A 15,341-nucleotide genomic window follows, 5' to 3' on the forward strand; every position below is an offset into this window, starting at 1 on the left:
GCATTAGTCACAATTACAGATGAGTTAAAGAGTCTGATGGTGGAAACGATTTCCTGTACCGTTCCTTAGAACTTCATTACCCTTAATTAACTCCTTAATTAACACCTCCTGAGTATACTGGAGGTATTTTGTCCAGTTTTCTTACCTCATTTTTGCATTAAAGACTCCTGATTCTCTGTAGTTGGATGAAAATAAGTTGCATATTTGAACGTTTACCTGGGATCAGCAGAAGTTTAGTTATTTGAGGACACAATGCCAAGTTGTGGAAAAAAATGTTAGTGTTGTGTTGCCATAGCATGGAGACAGAGGAATCCCAGAGCTCCCCAGGGTAACCCTGCCAAGGTGTGTGTGTGTGTGTGTGAGAGTGTGAGGGAGTAAAAGAGGAGAGGGAGTAAGGTGAGAAGTGTCTCATTATTTCAAGAGACATTGTAGGAGAGGATTTATTAGCTCGCCTTCTCCTGCTGCTTGGCTTCGCACATTGCTACAGTCTCACATGCACACACAACACACACGTGTATGTGAGCATCCAGGTGCTTGCTGCAGTTAAATCTGTCTTTCCTACATGCCAACATTTATTTCAGCACCTGCTTCGGCCATGCTGAGTCTTTCCCCTGTGCACAGACTTTGTGTGTGTGTGTTTTGATTTAACGTAGATGCTCAGCTCGTGAGCTAAAAAGGCAGAGATAGAAGGATCAATATGATGAAAGTAGGCTGTAAATAATACATTTTATGGACTGGAGCAAAAGACGGACTTTGTCTTCAAATGTATTGTCACAATGGACATGTTGTCTTTAATGCACTGTCCAACATCTGGCATGTAAGCATATTACTGCAGCATGTCTTTAACACATTTACTACCTTATGAATTAGTTATGGTGAACACTATTGTGCTGTTTCACATTGAGCTGGAGCAGCAGTATAAAGATGTGTCTCTGTTCAGGCATTGCACAAGACTGCATCCAACTCCTTACACTACACTCAGTGGAACAGCTCATTTTTCAAGGGCAAAGACAATGAGGCCATAAAGTCCATTTATCCATCCTTGGATGGACAGTCGGCCTCTCGACCTGAACGTCTTAATGAGCTGAACCACCTCACCTGGCTCCTCTCACTGTGGGGAACAGTCGATCTACCTTGAGCCTCCCCCAGCTACACACAGCAGACCTCTTCCTGAAAATATGAGATAACTGTGTGGTGGCCTAGATTTGCCAAAAAAAGAATAATCAATAATTTACACCATATTTGTCCTCACATGGAGAGATGTTAATTTTTTTCTGCTCATGGTTCCTTGCAAGTCTCACACTCACAAATGTGCATTCCTGTCAAAACTTGTCTAATTTTCCCCATACTTCCTCTTCATCTCCGGCTTGTTTTGTTTGATCTCTGTGCTCTCAGTGAAGAGGCATCCTCCACGGGTTATCATCAGAGAGAATTTGATTTTAATGTTTGGACTTTACATGTGTGGTTTGCGGGTTAAACATAAAAAAATTAGGTGTGACTTTTTTACGTTTTCCTGTATTTTTTTCTCTCCTGTCATCTTTTATACATACATTACTCTGTGGTTTAGAGGGCATCGCCTATGTATGTTTTTTCCCATAACTGCCTCATGCTCTGCTTTACCCTTTGCTGTTTTGCTGGAGCTTGGTTCCCCTCTAATGTTTCCTTTTATCAGTGGCCTCATTTCTGTATCTTTCTGTAAATTCCTCTTCCCTTTCTCCCTTGCTTGTCCCCTTGCTACACTTCCTTTGATTTATCTGTCTTTTTTCTCTTCCATCATCCTCCACATCAGCACTTCAGATGAACAGCGAGGAGGAGATTGCTCTGCCAGTCGCTCCAGTCATTTCATGGTCTGATTAAAGAACTGAGACGAGATATAAAAGTCATGAGAGTATAAGAACGGCAAAAGTTGAAACAAAGATAAACAAAGCAAAATTGAAAAGGGAACAAGAAAGAAACAATGAGAGAGAGTACAAAGGGCATGTTTGTTGTTAGACATTGTTTGTGCGCGGTGGGACATCGAGCTAAGCTGCACTGTGCAGCAGAGGTAACATCTCTGTCACTGTGCAACATTAGCACTTCCTCATTTGACAATCCCTTCTCTGAGCTGTGTTTGTTTTTGTGAGTGATGGGGCTCTCTGCAGAAGTTTCAGTAAAGGTCAACAGCAGACTGTTTACAATATGTTCATGTTTCTGTTCATGTACTGTGCAGTAGTTCAGTTTCTGATGGAACTTTTTGAAGGGATTTGTCCCCATGTGGCTTGATGGCAACTATAGCAGTGTCAAGGGAGATGTTTTAAAACATTATTTATTTTTTTAAGGCTTTTACCAATCCTCTTTCACATTATCCCACCAGAAATACCAGTAACTGTGCAACTGTTCAGCCAGCATACCCTGGTTAGAAGGGCCTTTAGAAATGGGGCAGATGTAGAACATGGAGGGGCCACATCTCAAAGCCAGCCTGGGTGTACTTGGGGATCCAGAGAATCTAATGTGAAATGCTTATGTCAAACCCAAATTGAGTAGAGTGCCAAAAACTGTATCTGTATCCAAGTGCATTACTGGATAGATCCATGACATGTGATGTTTGGACAATCTGAAACCAACATAGGGAACTTTCCTGCCACATTAAAACCAATTCATTTTAATCATGGCTGCGCCGACAGCCATGGAAACCTCAAATTAAGAGATGCTCTATTGTGAGGCATCTGGCATGATGTGATGTGACGGCACATTGTGACAAGCTGTCTTTTAGATTTTCAATTTTTCCTGTGATCAGAGTGCTGGCAGTGTGTGCCTTTTCTGTGATGTGTGCTAATGGCATAGACCTTTTTTCAGCTGCTGCTGTTGAGCCATACTGACATATATAGTAAATATATATATAAGGTAAGCTCAGGTTATAGCCTTCTTAACCAGAAACTACACTCTTGGAGAGCACCTTAGAATGATAATGATGTATGATTAAGGCTCATTCAGTTCAGTTCAATCACTATAACATTTACTTATAATTTCTTATATAACCTAGGACTTTAGGTTAATTAATTAACTATGTCTTTTAACTTGGTTATATTACATCGGTTCTTATTAATCACTTTGTCTTTTCCCTGAATAAAATCATACCAAAGTTACATTTTTAAAACTTGGAAGGCTTTTTCAACATATACACAAAGCAAAATACTCTTGAGCACCACTGAACAGACCTATAATACATCCGAGCAAAGAAATCTATGGAGTAGCCATGTTGGTTGTTTACAAATGTCACATGATAGTCCAGTCTTCAGGCCTTGTGGCTAAACAACAGTGGTTTGAACCAGTCGGTGTGTTGTAACAACTGTCTGTGGTGTCATCATTTGCTTAACCCATCATAGACACTGATAGTTTGTTCCTCCAATCAAACTGTTTTTTAGGGTACCTAAATGTTTCTGTGTCAGGTTGGCCAGATGTTTTCAGAACAAATGTCTGAACTCTCTAATTTGTCAAGTTTTTGGGGGGTATAATGTCTGCATATATTCTATGCATGGATTGATATATAAAACTTGTAAGAATGTAAGATTGTATGGTCTGTAACATTTACACACACACTTCATGCTGCGATTGGCCCTGTGTATGGATAGTAAAATTTGTCTGGGCTCTGAAGATCTCTTTTTCCATTTTACATGTGTAAAAATGTGCAGCACTTTGAATGTCTTCCAGGTACTGTCTGAAAATGTACTTATTTTAATAATACCCACTCTGTATAACAGCTGGGGTTTGACTCATCTTTTTAAAGCGGCTACTTATCCTTTGTAGTAAGGTTTACAACACAGTGTGTAGTGTAGTAATGGTGACACAGCAAGAGACGGGTTTATAGCAGAGCGATACATAAAATATGGCATCTTACTTGATGCAGAATTTAAAGTACTGTGGAATTTCAGCCAGATTCTGTAGCAGTGTAGCATGTGGATTAACCAGCTGCTGCCAATATACTGTATGCCCAAAAGCATGAATCTATTGATAATTGTTGTATGTATATATTACGTTGATTAAGTATATTGAGTTTTTGTGCTATGGGAATACTGACTATGTGAGCAGGTCTTCGTCTGACTGAGTGAGTGAAGAGAAGAGAGAAAATGATGGGGTGGTGATGACAGCTGAAGAAAAAATAAGTGGAGGAAAAAGTCAAGGATTTAGGGGCACATACATAAAATGATAAAAGGAAAGATGGATGGGTTGTGGCGGGTTGGTGTGCGTTGATGGATGTTAGGGAATGAGAGTCTGGAAAGAGATAAGGGGGCAGATGGAATGCAGATGAGGAGGGGAAAAGTTGAAACAGAACAGAGAGAAAACAAAGGAAAGATAAGAGGCAGACAAAAACAGAAGGCTGAGAGAAGAGCAGAGTCAGAAAACAGATTACACCTTTATCTAATTTACTAATGGGTGAACTGTTTGGCCTGTGGTTGTGACTGACAGAACCCATTAGTACAAGTGACACTCATCAGGTCTCGCTTCCGAATCAGTCACAGGCCTTCCTAACCAGATGGAAACAGGATAGAATGATATGGTCAAGCTGAAGCAGGCGCAATGGCTTACACACACACACACACACACACACACACACGCACACACACAAACCTAAGCCTACAATTAAAATTAGTTTTTCAAAAGTTGATAATAAGACAAAGGCACTACACATTATCTTTAGGACTGCAGACATTTTGAAATACCCTTGAGAAAAGCAGCAGGTCAACCCAATACTGTGGACTTGCAAGAAAATGCAGGCAATGGTGTGATCGATGGATAGTATCAATAAACAAATGCAGCACAGCATCCTGATCCTTTTTTTTTAAGTGCCTATTCCTGCAAACCTTGAATGTGTTCATGGAACGTTTTTGTGTTTGTTTTCAGGGACTTGTCACATACAGATGCCTCATCAGTCCCCTCAGTTGTCATGTCAGTTTTCAACATGCAGAGTTGTGTTATAGACCTTAGCTGGAAGTCCCTTTTCTGTAGGTAGGGAAAAAACACAGAACTCAGGGTGGCACCCTTATTGTCTCAGATTCTCAGCAGAATTAAACCGGGTACACAATAGGCTGGCGGGAAAGTAGGGGAATTACACATTGTTAATTTTAGAACACAACGCTGGCACACAGCTTTTGGCATGTGTGTGTGAGGCTTAGTTAATTAAAGTTTTGAAAGTCTCATAAACATACATACAAATACACACACACACATTATACAGACACACTATCTGGAATAGAAACAAGGCTCAGCAGTCCCACCAATGACAGTCAAGGACACACAGCCACCGAGCCGACATGATTATCCTGTAACTGCCCAGCTATAAGGGAGGACTGCTAATGAACAGAAACAACATTCGTTCACACTGAGACCCTCCCTCCCTTTCTCTGTTTCTCTCTATCTTTCTCTTGTGTGCACACACTCAATTTCTTCCATGATCTTACTGATTAGCAGTGGATATAACAGCTGGTAGCACACATTAAGCTGTTTTCCAGCTTAATGTGTGCTGTGCACTTTTTTTTTGCATTATTAATGTTGGATTGTTACTGTGTTTTCTCTTACACACACTCATTTCTACTTTCTGATAAATGATGTTTTTCATTGGGCTTTGATTACCTCAGCCAGTCTCACCATGTTGATGCAGTGTGTGTCCCTGGGCTTCTTCTTTTTTTGTTATTAGGAACAGACTTGCATTATCTACACCTTCTAATCTCCTCCGCAGCTGTAAAAAAAACAAAACATTTTAGCAACGTTCCTATTGCTGATATGAGCACGTCACATCACATTACTTCTTAGCGTGTGGTGCTGTCAACAACTGATATGACGAGAAAAGGCAGAGCCAAAGAGGAAGCTGGTTTTGTGGAATTAAATTCTGCTGTTCCTCTTTAACTAGACATTCTGGAAGTTCATGTGACCTTATTCTGACTTTGAGCAGGCTTTGAGTTTAGCTTTCTCTGTGTGTGTTTGTGTTGCCACAGGACCAGACTGTCTGTTAGTGGACAGAGGTCACCCCCTGCCAGCAGCAGCTGGGAGGGGAGCATGAAGCACGAGATTTTAGACACTCACACACAGTTGGAGGATTAACTTACATAGCTGCACTGCATACCTGGAATTGGCTTCTTTGTGTTCCCATACTAGGAAGCTAATACATTCAATAATCCAAGTAGGTGGTGGCACATACTTACTGAGATGCATAGGCAGTCAGGCGGAAATGTATTTTTACTTAAGGGACTTGTTTTGTGGCCGTGTTGTTTTCCAATCACTGTTGAGAACTTCAGAACTTCCACATCCACCTGGAAATGTATGCTTTAAAGTCCAAAATGCACTGTTTATCATAACAGGGAAAACAGGAAGTGTCAGATGTTTACACTCTCTGGTGGTGCTTGAAGTATAGTATATGTGACAGTTTATATATATATATATATATATATATATATATATATATATATATATATATATATATATATATATATATATATATATATATATATATATATATATATATATATATATATATATATTCTGACTGCTTTAGAGGTGCAAGGTGGGTTATTTGACTTTGTTGTCATTAGAAATACAAGTGTGACCTTTACCAACTAAATAATTGAACTGTGTTCAAACAGAGGCAATGGCACCTACAGAAGCAATCAATACATGCACAGCTCTGGCTTTACTATGTGTGTGTCAGTATAGTATGTGCTTATGCAGCCCTCTTTATTTGTGTCAGTTTGCGAATGGACACTTTGCTTTGCCATCATTTATAGCTGTTTATTTTCTGTTTGGGGCGACTCTTTCATCACAGTCTGCAGCACAGAACTCACACAGCTGTGAAGTGTCCCTCCTCCAGTGAATTAGGAAGGAAGAGTGAAATCAGTCTTATTTCTTTAAAACATACATACATTTCATCAGTTTAAAATAAGAGATGACATCCCATTACTGCTCAGTAAACCCAAATATGACCCTCTTGGCCATAGCAGTTGAAGGTGGTGTGTGCACAGTGTCGGGGTGAAAATCCCCTTGTTTCCTTCTGATCACCCCCTGAATTAGTTTGTAAGGAAGGAGCGGATAAATTCTGGTCTCAAAATTATAATTTATTAAACAATGAGGCAAATTCTGAGTCGCAGAGCTCTGGGTTGTTGCACACACAGAACCAAACAAGAACAACACAAGAACAGGACAACCAACAAGAACAAACAACCACACAGCAACAACGAACAATGCAACAACCCCTGGACATGGAATTCACACATTGATATACCCCATGGGCGTTCCTGCCTGCCGGCCCACAGGGGCATCTACCGCCCCCCTGCAGACCCTGGTTCATACAGCAACTAGACCATTAGTGTTTACTGCCAAATAAGGTAAAACTTCAATTCCTCAAATCTCATAGGTTGTGAGTCCAATCTGGGGGTGACCATAAACTGGGTACTCAGGAGAAAAACACATTCCTTTAGAATCTGGCTTTTATCAGGTCAAAGGTGCTGCTGTCCTTAGTCTGAATTTATGACCATCTCGTACCAACCGGAGCTCTCTCCAGAGAGCAGAAAAACAACTGATCTCATCTGCCACAGCCTGAACTGCAGAAAACAACGTTATATGACACACTATGAAATTACTTATTAATACATTCAGTATCCTCGAATTACTTTGATTTTCTATAAAATTTCCTAACACATAAACACTTATGAAAATCACATTATTAAGCGCTAAACACATATAAACATGAATACTTATATATCTGAACAAACTGCATGTTAACACCATGCAGAATAAATTCTTTCACCCAACAATTCCCTCTTTTGAGCTCTTATAAGAGCTCACAACAAATCTTCCTCGTCGTCACCTGGCACGGGCACCTCTGCTGCCAGCAGAGGCATCTGATATGAAGGAGAATGAAAACCTGAATCCTGCTTTTCAATTGCTGACACAATTAACCTGTAACCTAAACAGTGCACACAGGGAATATAACAACAACAACCACATATAGTCAAAATACCCAAGAATGCTGCAAAAAAAAGTGATTAGTGACATACCATACTACCACCTTCCAGGGTCCCAGCACCCTAATCAGCCAGTTGTCCAGTGGTTATCTATCCCTGAGTGCTCATGTAACGTACTGGAAAGAGTTCTCAAACCTTCTAAAGCTTTAGTGACCTTACCGTCGGAAACCAGATCCCCATGCATCGTCTGGATATAATGGGGCAGGTTCAGTGCACAGGTGGGGCCTCGCTGATGCACAGGCAACACAACCTGACATATTTTGCTCCCTCACCTGTTTTACCATCCATCTGAACCAAATATTATCATCCTCATATCCAGTAGATAACGCTAATACATCAAACGGGGTGAGCTTATGGACTACAATGTCGGGTTGGGAGTCCCAACATTGGCCAGGCACTCCAGAAGATTTAACATAAGGGTTGTGGTCCAGGCCAGTAATTGATAACATAATGGATTCTGCGTGCAGCTCCAATCTCTTTGTATATGGAAATACCCACTGAACAAGATCCGCCCGCCTGAGGTGGTTTTAGCTTTTTTAGGTGCCCAATTTGTGTGCTGCCACCCCAATCCACAAACATAGACGCCATACTGTCTCCACGACACATTATGTCCCCCGCAGTTGATTACTGCGCACAAATCAAAGATAAAAGAGAACTCTGAACCCTTATAGTCGTCTAACTCTATACCTCCCCGTTTCTCACACATGCATCTCCTCCTGTCCCTGGTGCTCTCCTCACCCTGCGTGTGCTGGGCCCTGGATTTGACTTACCATTGGATCCTGGAAAACTGACAAAATAATTATGTACACACAAAAATAAAGTCAAAGATACACTAACTACAGACATGAAAACACAAGCTCCCAACACCCTCCAGTTACCCCACAGTCCCATCTTGTCAGCCGGAGTCTTCTTGACACAGGAACTAGAACCTCTGCTCCTGAAACTTTAGACCTTCCTCTCGACAGCTGACCTTACTGATGACTGTGGTTCGTTTCCTGGTGGGGTAATGCGCTTAACTTCGCCTATCACCCTTAGTTGGAGTGATGCGCTTAACTTCGCCTATCACTCTTAGTCCCACGCTGATCCTGATGATTGCTCATGTATGTGTATTCACCGTCTCATCCTCTTCAACCAAGTAGGGTAGACTACCTACTGGTCACACTCCTGGTTTCAGGGGATTATTCTGCCCCTTTCATTTTCTCCTCCTCCTGCTGCTGCTGGATGTCGCTCAGCGTTCTTCCCTGGTTCTGTAGCTGGGGTGCACTGGCTCCAGTGATACCAGGTGTCTCCTTTGCCTTTCAGCCGCACCGCGTGGGAGGTGCGCTCCACCACCTGGTAAGGACCTGTCCACCTTGGCTCCGACCACTTTCTCTTTATCACCTTCAGGAGGACCCACTCAGCTGTGTGTGGCTCCTTCTGGACTCTCCATCTCTCCTTTCTCCTTTAATACAAATACTAACACCAAAGCTTTAAATTCATTATATTATGGTTTATATTAATACCATACTGCATACTTCTTCAGTCTCAGCCGGCCAGCTGGTCCAGGAAACTGTCGACCTGTAAGAAGCTCATAGGGTGTACATTATATGGCGTTATTAACAGAACATCAATACAATAGACAATACTTGAACCCATATAAATTTGGTCTGTGCACAGATTTTAGCCAATTTTTGTTTTAGGTTGTAGTTTCATCCTTTCCACTTTTCCCTGTAACTATGATTGATATACTGCACCATACCTATGTTTTAGGCCTAAAGTCTGCTCCACCTTTTCCAAGTCTAAACTCTTAAAATGAGATCCATTCTGGGAATCCATGCTGTGGAATGTAATAGTTAATCAAACAGTTTATCATCCGGTTTAAAACTCAAATACATTAATCCTGTCTCACCCTCTTTTTTCTGAAACAGAACACCATTCACAGCTCCACCTGTTTCAGAAACATCAAGATAAAATGGGACTAAGTGATCTAGGAGAACCAGATCGTTATAGAAGTTGAGACAATGAAAGAGACAAGAGTACAGGAGGCACAAAACCTACATCAGTAAATGATGAAGACCAGATGTTATGTGGTAGTGTGGCTAACATCTCCTGAGCCTTATTATGCCTCTACTGTATGAATGGCAACCTAATAAGCTTTAAAGGATGAAGAATTCTAAACACCTATCCTCTGTGCCTATTCATTAGAAATAGCTTTACATTTCCTAACCATGGAGCCTAATTCTGTAATATTATGTGTGATACAATGACTAAGCAAACAAGTGGCACACTATCATCTGCCATTTTGAGCCATTTAAAACTGTTCTGGTGTTAACTATACGTCAGCAGCTACTCCCTCCTCAGTCACAAACAATTTATCTGCTGTGATGGACCAATGTAGTCCCTCTCATTAGGAGGAGAACCTCTCCTGATAGAAGAGATCCTCACACCTGTCATAGAAGAGAATAACCTACAGGGATCAGTGGACAGCCTATAGAGTCAGAAAGACATTATCCAGGGTTTCCACAGCTGGAATAGACTGAGGAGACCGCCCCCTTAAGGAGACTCAGGTAAAAACGAGTCCAGCAGATATCTTCACAAGACATCTGTATCATAGTGGTTCTCATCAGCCACTGTCCAGCTACTCCAACACTCTGGAAGCATAAAAAGTCTGTCCAGTATGAAAAGTCACTATTAATCCATCTGGGGAGCACATAATGGAGGTTCCAGTTTTGATCAACAAGTCTCTGCCCATCAAATTCACTGGTGATGAGCTGGAGCAAATGAAACAATGTCTGTGGTGCTGATAACACAGTTTCACAAGTTCTGTGAATGGCAAAGGTTTCCCAAAAGAAGCCAACCGACGAAACGATGTGAGATGCCGGTGTGATCTTTGACAGCCATTTCCCTGGGGAGGATACCAGGGAGCCCCTTGTGGTCACTGACGGGGCTGCTTGTAGTGACAGTCTCTTTCCCAGTGGCCAGGTTTTCCACAATAGAAGCAGTCACCTCCACTCAAACCGCTGTATCCACCCCTTCCATGCCCCCCTCCCCTACGGCCACCCTCTTTTCCCCTCCAGTTACCTCCTCTATGATATTGACCCCACCCACCTTGATAGTGGGGGCGGGTGACCCAAGATGGGGTTAAATACATATCAAGATTTCCCACAACTGGGGACTGTGGCTGAGGTGGGGGAGCAGGCTGAGGCTGAACCACCCTCTGTGATGCAGGGGTGTATTTCTTCATTTTCCTCTGATATGCTGCTTTCTTTCTAGCTTGAGCTAACTGCAGCTTTAATAATTGTGTCTGCAGCCTTTTCATCTCCATGGTCTCTGTGTCTGTGTGTAGATTCATATGGTGTACAACATGTCTCTTCGAAGCAACAGAATCACTTCCTGGTAAATCAGGGTCATTTTTCTGGGCCTGCTGAAGCAACAGGGGAAGCCCCTCCTCTGTTGCCTGTCTATACCAGTGCTGCTGGGCACCAGGTTGACTAGAGTTCACTCCTATCTGTCTGTTGCTCGCCCCCTCCCATCAGGGACAGTCATGATGGGGTACATCCCAGGAAGTGGGGTCTGAGGCGAAGCAGAAGCTACAGCAGAGGCTGGTGAATAGGGAGGACGGTATCTCCGCCCCCTGAGTTCCCTCGCTCTCTACTTCCTGTTTAATGTCAGTGGTACTACCAGACTCCTCACAATCATCGTCTATGCAGCACAGATATGCCTGATATAGAATCTTACGTCTCTCCTCATCAGCCTGCACTGCCTCCTTCAACTCAACTGTCTCTAACACTAATAATCTAATAATCTCCTCCTTTCTCTCTCTCTCTAGTTTAACTCTATTCTCCACTGTTGCAATCACACTTTTTAGTGGCTTTTATCATCTCCTTTCACTCCCTGCTCTGTCATTGCTGTACACACTGCTGCTTCCATCTTAGCTGCAGCCTTCTGTTGTCCCTCTGGTCCTGCCTGTCCGCAGCAATGGCTCAACATCTTACTCATCTGTTCATCAATTGTCTTCCACGTAGACATGATTACCACTCACCAAATCCTTCTTGCGTACCTGCTGTATGTTAAAAATGTACCTTCTATATGTGCCTTATTCTATCCCTCACTGTGACTCTGGCAACAGAGTCACACACCTTCACTTAAACACACTTTCACACACACACACACACAGACACTCATTCAACCTGCAACACACACACTTAGGCCTACACACACACACTCACTTCTCCGACGGCACGGAGTAAACACCTTTCCTCGACGGCGCGAGGTCAAAACAATTAAACACAATTTTCAATACATAAAACACAACTTAAACAATAGGCTATATATTTTCTTCTCTTTTCTCTTTTCTCTTTTCTCGTGATCCTTTTTTTTGTCTTTATTATTTTGTGATCACTGTGACACTTTTCCTCTGTGTGACCCTTTTTTTTTTTTTTTTTAAGCTTTAGACGGTCATCACTGTCGTTTCAGGGGTCATCAAATCCCACGGGCTTTCAACCGAGCTTTATCTATATTTGCGTCCAAATATAGCGGGGGATGCCACTCCCAATGACATAACGCTCATTCACGTTATTGTATTAACCCTTTTTTTATTCTTTTTATTTTTAATTGGTTAATATCTCTCTCAGTGTCACTTTTCCTTTTTCTCTTTTACTTCATCTCATTTTCTCTTTTACTTCATCTCATTTTACTTCACTTATTAAGACTTACAATCTGCCTCTTACAATTTGAACTCACCTCACAAAACACCGTACCCATCCCAGTGACTACTTAATTTAGATTGTCCAATGTGCAGAATTTTGATTAAACAGGTATCTGCTTACCTTGTTATTATTGGCCAGCCAGTAGTCACTCCGTCAGGCAAGATGTCATTTGACCCACACTCCTTCAAGTCCCTGTTCGGGCGCCAAATTGTCGGGGTGAAAATCCCCTTGTTTCCTTCTGATCACCCCCTGAATTAGTTTGTAAGGAAGGAGCGGATAAATTCTGGTCTCAAAATTATAATTTATTAAACAATGAGGCAAATTCTGAGTCGCAGAGCTCTGGGTTGTTGCACACACAGAACCAAACAAGAACAACACAAGAACAGGACAACCAACAAGAACAAACAACCACACAGCAACAACGAACAATGCAACAACCCCTGGACATGGAATTCACACATTGATATACCCCATGGGCGTTCCTGCCTGCCGGCCCACAGGGGCATCTACCGCCCCCCTGCAGACCCTGGTTCATACAGCAACTAGACCATTAGTGTTTACTGCCAAATAAGGTAAAACTTCAATTCCTCAAATCTCATAGGTTGTGAGTCCAATCTGGGGGTGACCATAAACTGGGTACTCAGGAGAAAAACACATTCCTTTAGAATCTGGCTTTTATCAGGTCAAAGGTGCTGCTGTCCTTAGTCTGAATTTATGACCATCTCGTACCAACCGGAGCTCTCTCCAGAGAGCAGAAAAACAACTGATCTCATCTGCCACAGCCTGAACTGCAGAAAACAACGTTATATGACACACTATGAAATTACTTATTAATACATTCAGTATCCTCGAATTACTTTGATTTTCTATAAAATTTCCTAACACATAAACACTTATGAAAATCACATTATTAAGCGCTAAACACATATAAACATGAATACTTATATATCTGAACAAACTGCATGTTAACACCATGCAGAATAAATTCTTTCACCCAACAACAGACAGCATTGTGCCAGTTTGACTGATACAATAATGGGAAGTGTCAAACGGCTGAGTCAGTGTGACAAACAGGATAAATTCTCCATCCTTCACTCTCATTTTGGCAAACGGAGTTTATGCTTTTGTGTAAGCACTGCAGACTAGAGTTGAAATTATCAGGTGACTATTTGATTGATGCTTATGTCATCGGCAAAATGGCTCTAGATGAAGTCTGATCCAAATAGAACTAGACCAAATTACTCAAGATATTGAAAAATAACCAGTGTTATTTGGCTGAGTGGTACCAGTCTGCTGTCAGGGGTCATGGTATATGAGTGAGGTCCTATTAAAAATATATGTCATATCACAGGTTACCTGACTGAGAGGCCCTTTGATGTAAATCATGTAACATAACCGGTGTTACTTGGCTACAGGTCCCCATGAACATAGTAGCCATATTGTTTGGGTCTTACATGTAATTTGAGAAACTAATATTTGTTAGCATTTATTCATATTTGTTACATATGTGCTGTCTGCTGTGAGTTTGGCATGTTTTAGACCCTTAGCTCTCCATCCATATTTATTTTTGTCCTGTCAAATAATGAATAGTTTTGGCACATTTGCTGTAATGATTAGACATTTGTATACAACATCTTACCATCTCTCATAGTTTGCCTTTCTCTCCCTTGCCTCCGCCATCCCTTCATAGCTGCGATCTTCCTTGTCCAGTGTGGTCAGAGCTCTCTATCTGTTTTGTCCATAATTGGTGTCTAAACTGTTTAGTTGTTCTTTTCATAGCAGTTGAACTAAATTTCTTACCACAGCTTTGTTGTTCTCAGCCTCTCTCTCTCTCTGCCTCCAAATCTGAGCCAGCATTTCTTAAGTTGCTGAAGGCTGGTGTGCAAAACACTGGCTCTCTCTATGTTCTTCCTTTATTTTCACTCTGCAACTTGTGCAGCTCGTTTGAGCTTTGCCTGACTCAGTCATTGATTTTTCTCATTGACTCTTTAGATCTTCTCGTTCCCTCCCTCACGTTGCAGTTTTTATTTGATCCCCACTTTTTCGTTTGTTTTCTCCCTGGTTTTCAATCAGTCCACAGTGCTCCAACCTTGTTTTCTCCAGCATCACTCTCTTTGTCTTCCTCCTCTCGCTCAATGTGGTTGTTTAATTAGGTCGCTGATTGTCCTGTGATGTGCAGACTGAATAAAAAAGCTGTCACAAGAGCTCAGTTCTGGATCACTACCTCCTTCTCTCTGTTTCTCCCTGTTTCATATACAACAACACAGATACACTATCATCTCTCTTTCTCTCTCACACACACACACTCACTCCTAGTGGGAGTTATGGCATTGCATCACAGAGTGTGTGAGGTGATTAGACAAACTGACTGAAAAAGCCTTTAAGGTATTGCCTTCTTTTGAAGTTCGTGGGAAGTTTGTTAACATGACATTTATGTGATGTAAAGGATCGCTGAGTTTTGTTCTCTTGTCAGAAACACATCATGAAAGAGGCTCAACTTCCTTCTAGCAGTGACTTCTGTAACATGTTAACAGGACTATTTCACACTTTGCCACCATTAAGGAAGTTTATGCTTGCTCAAACTGTTTCAGCAGGTGTTTCAACACAATTGTCGCATCCACATCTACACACACACAAAAAGCAATAACCCTACAGCTGG

The 15,341-nt window shown here is 41.7% G+C and overlaps 1 protein-coding gene across 2 annotated transcripts in view; it reads left to right on the top strand.

Moving 5' to 3' along the window:
- The window catches only part of rab11fip4b (RAB11 family interacting protein 4 (class II) b), a 46,048-nt gene that overhangs the window by 5,958 nt on the left and 24,749 nt on the right, over positions 1 to 15,341 (top strand). The gene's annotated exons all lie outside the window — the stretch shown is intronic.

This window comes from Parambassis ranga, chromosome 1 (assembly GCF_900634625.1).
Source record: "Parambassis ranga chromosome 1, fParRan2.1, whole genome shotgun sequence".
Taxonomy (NCBI): domain Eukaryota; kingdom Metazoa; phylum Chordata; class Actinopteri; family Ambassidae; genus Parambassis; species Parambassis ranga.